This window comes from Egretta garzetta, unplaced genomic scaffold (assembly GCF_000687185.1).
Source record: "Egretta garzetta isolate BGI_Z169 unplaced genomic scaffold, ASM68718v1 scaffold82, whole genome shotgun sequence".
Taxonomy (NCBI): domain Eukaryota; kingdom Metazoa; phylum Chordata; class Aves; order Pelecaniformes; family Ardeidae; genus Egretta; species Egretta garzetta.
In genome coordinates, this window is record NW_009258781.1 from 36,589 (window position 1) to 45,557 (window position 8,969).

At 41.9% G+C, this 8,969-nt stretch overlaps 1 long non-coding RNA gene across 1 annotated transcript in view; it reads left to right on the forward strand.

The window, feature by feature from the left end:
- The window catches only part of LOC118451731, a 7,964-nt gene extending 2,379 nt beyond the window's left edge, over window positions 1–5,585 (forward strand). Inside the window, exons 2-3 of the long non-coding RNA XR_004841278.1 lie at window positions 2,382–2,506; window positions 5,458–5,585. This is a non-coding gene — a long non-coding RNA (uncharacterized LOC118451731). The remainder of the gene's footprint in view (window positions 1–2,381; window positions 2,507–5,457) is intronic.
- Window positions 5,586–8,969: the final 3,384 nt, after the last annotated feature.

An 8,969-nucleotide genomic window follows, 5' to 3' on the forward strand; every position in this document is an offset into this window, starting at 1 on the left:
CCCCCCTTTTTTTTGGCTCTGCAAAAATATGCAGCCTACAGATTTTGGTTACTTTTTGTGCAGTGGGACATACTGTCCTCTTTCAACTTTCTAAATCAAAAAATTATTCAGAAAACCAAAGTATATTCCTCATGAGAGGAACCAGTGCCTGCCAGACCTCATATGGTAAACCTGACCATTTGCTTGCTTCCTGTAGTGTCAAAAGCTCACAAAAGACTTTTTCCTGGTGATTGTAAAGCTGGGATCCATTAGAAAGACAGTCCTTCCAAGCAATGTGGCTAGAAAAGACAAAACTTTGAATAGGATCAAAAGTGTTACTCTCATTATTAACTTTTTCTCAAAATTTTCTTCCTTGTGACATTGTTTTGTCTAGAAATCACCAAACTGCAGGGTTTGGTTTTAGTCTGATTAAAAGTGAGCATGGGTTTGTTTTTAGTCTGGTTAGAAGTGAGCATGTGTCCTTGCCCCTGTGAAGACACAGAACCCATCCAAGTAAAGGCAGTAGCAGCTTTTATAGCATAGTATCCACTGTGGGCAGCTTAGTGTCTTATTTCAGGAAGTCAAAACCCTTGCTGTAGTTTGTAAGCCGGGTGCTCGACAGTGTACTTTATAGCTTGCCTCCTGTGGTGGGAGCTTATGAAAGTATATTCTGTCTCTGGCTGTGCTACCTATACAGAGCAGTGCTGACCTTGTCCATTCACTCAGTTAATGGGGTTCTGAAGGAAGAGACGAACTAGAGACAAGTGTGATGTAGGGCGCGAGAAGACTTTGTTATGGTAACCCAGGTTAGTTTGTCTTCCCCATGTGAGCATGTAGACTCCCAAGCACATCTTGCCTTGTTACGGTAACCTGGGGTAGTTAATTTCTTCCCATCTGAATATGCAGAGTCCCAAGCACGTTCTGTCTTGTTGTGACGGTAATCCAGGATAGTTTGCTTGCCCCCTCATCTGCACCCACCTTTGCACAGGCGCCAGTGTGATAGCCAGCTGCAGATCTTGGAATTCGGACCTACGTTACATCAGTGAGTTTGCTAGTGAGTAAAACAGAACATTGCATATGTATGATACGTTAATCAGTGCAAATTTTATTATTCACCCCTGTGGTGTTTTCCTTTGAGCTTGACTCCTAAGCAGGGTTCCACTGCATCAGGTCCCCATTTGATTACTGTTGTTGTACTGGGTTTCCTACTGTGTAACACCACTCTTTCATTAAAGCCAAAGCTTTCACTTGCTGATTGCTGTGCCTTGTCCCTGAGGGATCCGCACCTGCTTTTTGCTTGTAATGTGGGTACTTATGCCCTCAGTTAGTAGGACACTGATCTCATGCTGTGTGGTTGGATGGCCAAATTACATGATGCTCGTCTACTACATGCTGGCTCTCTGGAGTGAATACATTTCAAAAGTCATGGTGACTGACTTTCAACACCACTTTATGATGACACATTTGCTGAACAAACTTTGGAATGTTGTAATCACATATCAATATTTTTTATTCTATTCTTGCAGGCAGCTGATTAGAACAATTAGTTGTTTGCCCAGTGAAGTGACTCCTGGTCATACTGAAAGCACTGAGAAGTCATCTGGGCCAAGATTTAGCATGCTGTATGCAAACACATGCATTACACATACTTTGTAAAACATGCATTAATACACCATCTCTATACATCGTCTGTCACAGCTTTGGACATTCTCTCCAATGTAGCTAGGTAGTCTGCTTTCAAGCCTTGCAGTCATCTCCATCCCCAAAATATTTCAGGGCACTTGTGATAGTTGGAAAGTCAATGACAGCATCAAACTCCAGTGCAGTTCTGCTAAGCCAAATCTTTCAAAACTAACAAAAATTTAAATAGTTTCCCTCCCTTTTGCCCTCTTCAGACAAAGTGATCAGGTGCAGCATAGTCAGAGCACTGGAGATAAAGTAAATAAGCCATCTGCTGGAGAAGCAGTCATTCTCTCAGTCAAGCAGGCAAAAAAAAATCTGATGTTGCTGTGTTCTTTCTTCTATATGAATACAGAACCAAATGGTTTGGGTTTGCTGTTTTTCTGTGGTTTTGTTTGCTGTGGCCCTCAAGAATGTGACCTGAAAGGTTCCCTGACATAGAGGAGGACAGTATACTAGGAAGGAGCTGCCGTCTTAAACATCTCCAACACCAAATAATTCTAAATCATGCTGAGTGTGTGCTGTTCCTGTACCACTCTTCCTAGGCCCACTAATGTTCCAACCACCACCTATTACAGACAGCATCTTTATGCATGAGAGGGTCAGCATTCTGTCAAGGTTATTCATAATTTACTGAGTTGTAATTGTACAGCTATTAATGGAAATTCCATGTGACAGCCTTGACAGCTACTTTTTTATGGGTGGTTTTTTTGTTCTTTCAGTAGGGGATGATCTTGTAATTTATGAAGAGAATACACGAGACTTTCTGTTCCCAGAGCACAAGCTGATTCCTGCATATCCTGGTGTGGATGAAGAATTACTGGTGAAGACTTCTCCTCATTTCCCAGTAAGTTGCCTGAAACTGGTACTTAATCATACATGTCTGAAGAAGGAAGGAATTCAGTTGCTTAAGTAGCAACTTTTTGAGGACTGGAGTTTTGACTATCCCTTTGGTCTTCTTGAGCAGAGGGGGATGCTCATGTACTCTTGAATACGATGTTTCCTCAGAGGATGTAGTGGGTATGTGCTAGCCTAACAATTAAATCTTTTAGTCATAGACAGTAAGAGTAATCTCTCTGCATAGGCAGGTTAGAAGGCCTAATAGTAAAATTTTATGTTCAGTTTTATGTACCTCCATCCACAGATTAGATGAAAGGACCAGGAGCTTAAAAGATTTTCAAGTTTCTTTGTACCAGTTGCCTTTGAGGATGCCAGCTTTCTGTCCGTCTTCTTTCTCTCATACTCAGGCCTTGTTTTTTTCACTCTGCCTGTTCTCACTAATCTCTTGGGTGTCTTTCATTTTCATACTTCTGTAAATCCTTCCAGTTTCTGTTCTGGCTAGGGTTCATTGTTTCCTGAAGCAAAAATAGCAGACTAAAGTGATTGCATATTTATCCCTCTCACTGCATTATGGATTGGATTATGCAAAAGAAGCAGAAAAATGGAATTGAATTTTGTTAATCTGAGTCCATTGCAGCTTAGAATGGCTTTGAATAGAGAGGAGCATCCTTCCTTGAAAACTCAATTTTGCTTTGATTCATTCAGAAAGTTATTGTAATTACTCTACAAACTAGGAATGCCATTATTTCAGATGAAAAGCTGGGGGGTTATGCATAAATTGGAGGTATAGAAAATACTAGACTTAATTAAAACTAGCTGTTAGAAAGTTCTGCCTAATATGGGAATTTTTTCTATATATTTTTAGAACAGAAACTTAGAAATAACTGAAGGCGAAGAAGGTGATGACATATTGGTAAAGGAATAGGTGATTTGGGGGTACCCTCATACCAGCTCAGATCCAGACAGAGATCCTCATTTCTCTGGCTGGATCTGGGCCAGTCAGATGCTGCCCTCAAATGATTTCTTTGCTTCTTCATTGCTACTGCTTCTGTTTTCTCCTCCTCTTTGCATGAGGGTAGAGGAAAATAGAGTTTGAAGGTACTGTGCTGTGATTTCTCTGTCATTCTTGTAGAAGAAAGAGGAACTGCTAAGAAATGCACAAGTCAAAGTTCAAGGCAAATGAACAGATTTTTGGTTTTTTTTCAGTAGAGATCACTAGTGTCTTTTACAGTGTTTGTCCTGGCATTACCTTGCTTGACAGGTAGACTGGAATTCCTTTTTCACACCATTTTGGAAAGTGTCCTTTGGGCCACCCCGATCCACCAGGAAGACTAGTGTGCAAATGGAACTGCTAATCAAACAGTAAAGAGCTGTATATCTTCTCTGTAGTTCAAAGGATTCTTCTCACCTTTCTTCACAATACTGGCTTTCTGAGGAAATGCTCTGGGGCAGTGCTAGTGCCTCAAGCATATGTTTTGATCTTGCTGGCCTTGTGCATCATATTTCCCTTCTTGCACAGTTTATACCTATTAAGAGAGCAGACTAAAATCAAATTAATGCTTTTCATAGCAAAATTGCTTTACAACTATTCTTTGCTGATGAGTTTCTCACAAGTCTTTTTTAGCTCAAATGCCTCTTTTTGTCACTTTGGATTCTGCAGTTGCAATGAAGGACTTGAAGTGTTCTGATTATAAGGGGGGTGCACATGCAGTGATTATGTATTTAATCCTTTCCCCTCAACAGTTATTTTTAAGGGAATAGCACCAAAAATAGTTCTGCACAAGAACAACCATTACAGAGCTTCCACTTCAGTACAGAAGAAGGAATTATGTAAGTATTTATGGTAACATGCAGGCTTGGTTACCATTTTATAACCTTTGACTCAGTCTATTTGAGTCTAGCTTTGCTGTTGCCTTTGTATCTAGATACCTTCGGCAGCAACGGTAGGTAAGATTTAAGGCCATGCTAGGGGTCCTAGATTTTGTTGTAACAACAGCAAATCTGACTGACTAAACCAAAGCCATCCACATCTCAGTTTGTTATCTGCTATCCCAGGTGCTCTCATTTTGTAATTACCAAGCAGTTCATTCCAGGGAAAGCCCACAAAGACAAATAATCCTTGCATTGCTTTCCACTGAAGGTAAGATTTGAGCAGATTGTGATCTCTTGATATGATGGTGTTTTACTGCCTCCTGTCTTTTGCTGACAGTGTTTATAGCTAGCTTTTACAAATTTTTCTGTTTGTATGCTTTTGCTTAGTGAATTCATCCTTTCTCTATTTATCATTGCATCCTCTGATCCAGATTTAATTGCAACCAGTTAGTCATCCTCTGAGAAAGTGCTACAAGTGCATTCTGTGCTTTGTTTAGTGCCTATATATCTAACAGGTTATTTATTAGATAATATCCTGTGGGGACAAAATTCTGCCCTCCCTGCTGGAACAAAACACAGCAGATAAAGTACTCTGAGTAACAGCTGTTGAATTTGTGTCCCGTCGCCTCCCTCCCCATATCTCTCTTGACATGAAATACTTACAAGGTTTACTTGGATGAACTCCCACAGAAGTCAGGATTTCAAGATTTTAACCAAAGTTCTGTATTTTCTAAGCTCACAAGTGCTTTTCTGAAGTACTCATCCTTCTCTGACCTCTGTGACAGCCAGGGAACAATCTTTCAGGATTAAGCCCTAGATGAGAAGTTACACAACTGAGATAATGTGGGAGGAGGTAGGGTATATAAGCCCATGCTGACTTCTTTCTGGTTTTGACTTTGCCACACTCCAACACAGAATCACAGAGTCTTCCGTTTTGTACATACAAAGATCTGAATTTTGCTATCACATGGTCAGTTCCTGCTGGACTAATTTCTGCTTAAATCTTAGTCGTCTTTGCAGGGAGCTGCAAATGGCTTGTATCTGTTTTTACTTAGGTAATTGTACAACAGTGAATTTCTCTGCCAGGGCCAAAACAGAACAAGGAATCAAAGATTTGCATCTGCATCACCAAAATGAAGGAACCATTCACTAACACAATGGAGGACGTCAGTGAAAAGGGTTGAAAGCTATGGAAGGCATACAAGGTCCTTAAAATGGTAAGTTCCTTCTCTTAACACTAGAGACCACTTATGTGAACTCTGCAGAGAAAATCAGCAGCAGCTGTCAAGACTGAGCCTGGGGTCTGCTGAGTGCAAATCAGAAAATGAGAACAGGCCACCATTTCTAGTCAGACATGTAAGTCTTAAAATTGGTGTATTGCATTAAGAAGGTGAATTTTTGTTCAAAATAATTTCAGCATTTTTTTCTATCCTGTCTTGAACTACTAGATCAGCAGAAGACTGTAGAAATTTAGCAACAAATTTGAAAATGTAAGCATAAATGGTTTTTTGTTCAGTATGTAATTGGCCTGTCAAACTTACAGACAGCTAGTGGAAATCAGGTCAATCCCTTAACAACATTCAGAAAAGGAAAAAATATTACAAAGAAAGAATTCAAAGACACATTTAGATAATATAAAAATATAATACAGTTTAACCCTTCTGTTTTCTTTTGCACATAAACCAATCTGTACATTTCTGTACTTGGTAAGGAGTCTGTGGGCAGTTTATTTCATATTTTTGAGTTAGTCCTTCTGCTTCCTTCTGAAATCTCTGGGACTGGTTGTACTTCCTGACAGGACAGTAAACTGAGGTACCTGATGATATGGCAGGGATTGTCCGTCCCCATGGTTCTACTTAGATCCATCAAAGTCTTTTGTTAGGCACTGAAATTAGCGGAACTTGTTTCTGGGATTTCATCAATAAACCTTTGCATTTAGCCAGTGGGGTGTTCCATTTGAATGCTTCAAAGCCCTAACAATTACTAGGACAGTGTTCTTCTGACAATTTGCCTGGTTTAGAGAGAAGAAAACTGCTGCTGAGGTGATCAGTACTTCCAGGCTAAAGTGATAGCTATCTAGAGTAACTTAGGATTGCCAAGGTCCTGGTCTTATATTCCACAGGCCTATTCCAGTGTCCATATGTTTTACCAGGCCTATGTTTAACAGTCATGTGTATTTTGGTTCCACAAATATGTTAATCTGTGACTGGTTACATTCTTTCAATCCAGCTTTACATGAGAATCGTGAAATCATTTGGCTTGAGATGGACCTGTGCAGGTCACCTAGTCCAAACCCCACTTAAAGCACGTCCAGTTAGATTAAGCTGCTTAAGGCCTTGTGCTGTTCAGTTTTGAATATGTCCAAGGACAGAGATTTCATAGCCTCTCTGGGTTAAAGTTGTCCTTGTATCTAATTCAAACTTATGCCATTTGTTCTTGTCCTTCCACTAGGTCTCTCTGAAAAGAGCCTGGCTCAGTCTTCTCTACATCCTCACTTTAGGTAGTCATAGACAACAGTACAGTCTCAGAATCACAGAATTGTTTTCGTTGGAAGAGACCTCATGAAACCATCTAATCCAACCCCCCTGCTCAAGCAGGGTCAGCTCGAGCATGTTGCCCAGGACCATGTCCAGTTGCATGTTGAATATCTCCATGGATGGAGACTCCTCAATCTCCCTGGGCAAAGCATTTGACCAGCCTCACAGCAGAATAGTGTTTTCTTGTGTTCAGATGGAATTTTGTAGTTTTTAATTTCTGCCCATTGCCTCTTGTCTTGTCTGGGCACCACTGCGAAGAGCCTGGCTCTGTAGTCTTCATTCCCACCCATCAGGTATTTATATACATGAATAAGATCCTTGCTGAGCCTTCTCTTTTCCAGGCTGAACAGTCTCTGCTTTTTCATCCTTTCCTCACATGAAAGATATCCCAGTCCCCTAATCTTGTTTGTGGCCCTTCACTGGACTTGGTCCAGTAAGTCCATCTCTTTCTTGTACTGGGGAACCCAGAACTGTACACAGTACTCCAGCTATGGCTTTACCAGTGCTGAGTAGAGAAGAAAGATCACCAGCCTCCACATGCTTGCAGTGCCCTTCCTAATGCAGCCCAGGAGACTGTTGGCTGCCATGAGGTTGCATTACTAGCTCATGGTCAGCCTGTTGTTCACCAGGACCCTATGTTCCTTCCCTGCAGAACTGATCTCCAGCCAGTCAGTCTGCAGTATGTACTGGTACCTGGGGTTATTCCTCCCCAGATGCAGGACTTTGCGTTCATTATTATTAACCTTCATGAGATTTCTCTCAGACATCCTTTTGCTGTCCAAGTCTCTCTGAACGGCAGTACATCCATTGTACAGATCACCTACTCCTCCCAGTTTGTACTCTCTGAGGGTGCACTTTGAATCATTGGTGAAGATGTTAAATAGTATTGGCCCCCGTATTGACCCCTGGGACACACCACTAACAACTTGCTTCTAAGCCAGTGTTCACAACCCTCTGGGCCTGGCTGTTCAGGCTGTTTTAATCCACTTTACTAGGCACTTTCTAATCTGTACTTTTTCAGCTTTTCTATGAGGGTCTTACGGGAAACAGTGTCAAAAACCGTGCTAAAGTCAAGGTAAACAACATCCACTGCTCTCCCTTCATCCACCAAGCCAGTCTCCTCATTGCAGAAAGTTATCAGGTTGGTTAAGTATGGCTTCCTCTTCATAAATCCGTGCTGACTATTTCTGACTACTGTCTTGTGCTTCACATGTTTGGAAAAACGGTTTCCAGGATTAGTTGCTTCATTATCTTCCCAGGGATTGTGGTGAAGCTGGCCAGCCTGTAGTTGCCTGGATCTTTCTTCTTGCCGTTCTTGAAGATAGGAGAGACATTTGCTTTCCTGCAGTCTTCAGGAACCTCTCCCAGTTGCCATGACCTTTCAAAGATAATCAAGAGTGAACTTGAATGATGCAATGACATCATGCAGCTCTCTCAGCACTTGTGGGTGCAACCTCTAATGTCCCATGGACTTATGTATATCCACTTTGTTTAAGTTCTCTTTAATCCGGTCTTCCTTCCAAGAAGCCGGGCTGGATGGTGCAAAATAAACAAAACCCAGAGAAAGAGGTCCCATGGTACCTACAGAGAAGAAAATATATTTTAAAAAGGGATGTCTTTCAGTCATGGCTGCTCAGAAGAGTGTACCAAATACAAGCTGGATTTGTTTGAAGTGCCCCCAACAGAGCAAAGGCCACCAAGGGGGCCCTGGTGCAAATCCTGTCACATGCAAAGCGCGACCCTGTGAGATGGACCGAGAAGGAAGAGACCTTCAGGGAATCTCCCAAACGGCCACATGATCCGGACAAACCGGCCGGTGGGCTTGTGAACCACAAACTGGATTTGGAGGTCAGTGTCACACAGAGAGGGCGGGCGGCGGGGGGAGCTCCCTTTGCCCATGGTCGCGGGGGGATCTTCAAGTTACCTGTAAGACCACTACAGCGTGCAGGCTACTGCTGTAAATGTTGCCTTATCCGTAGGTCGATGACCCTACAAAAGGATTCAGGAAGCTCGCTCTGACTGCGTGCGGGCCTCCTAATACGTGCCATCAGAAGCAGAAAT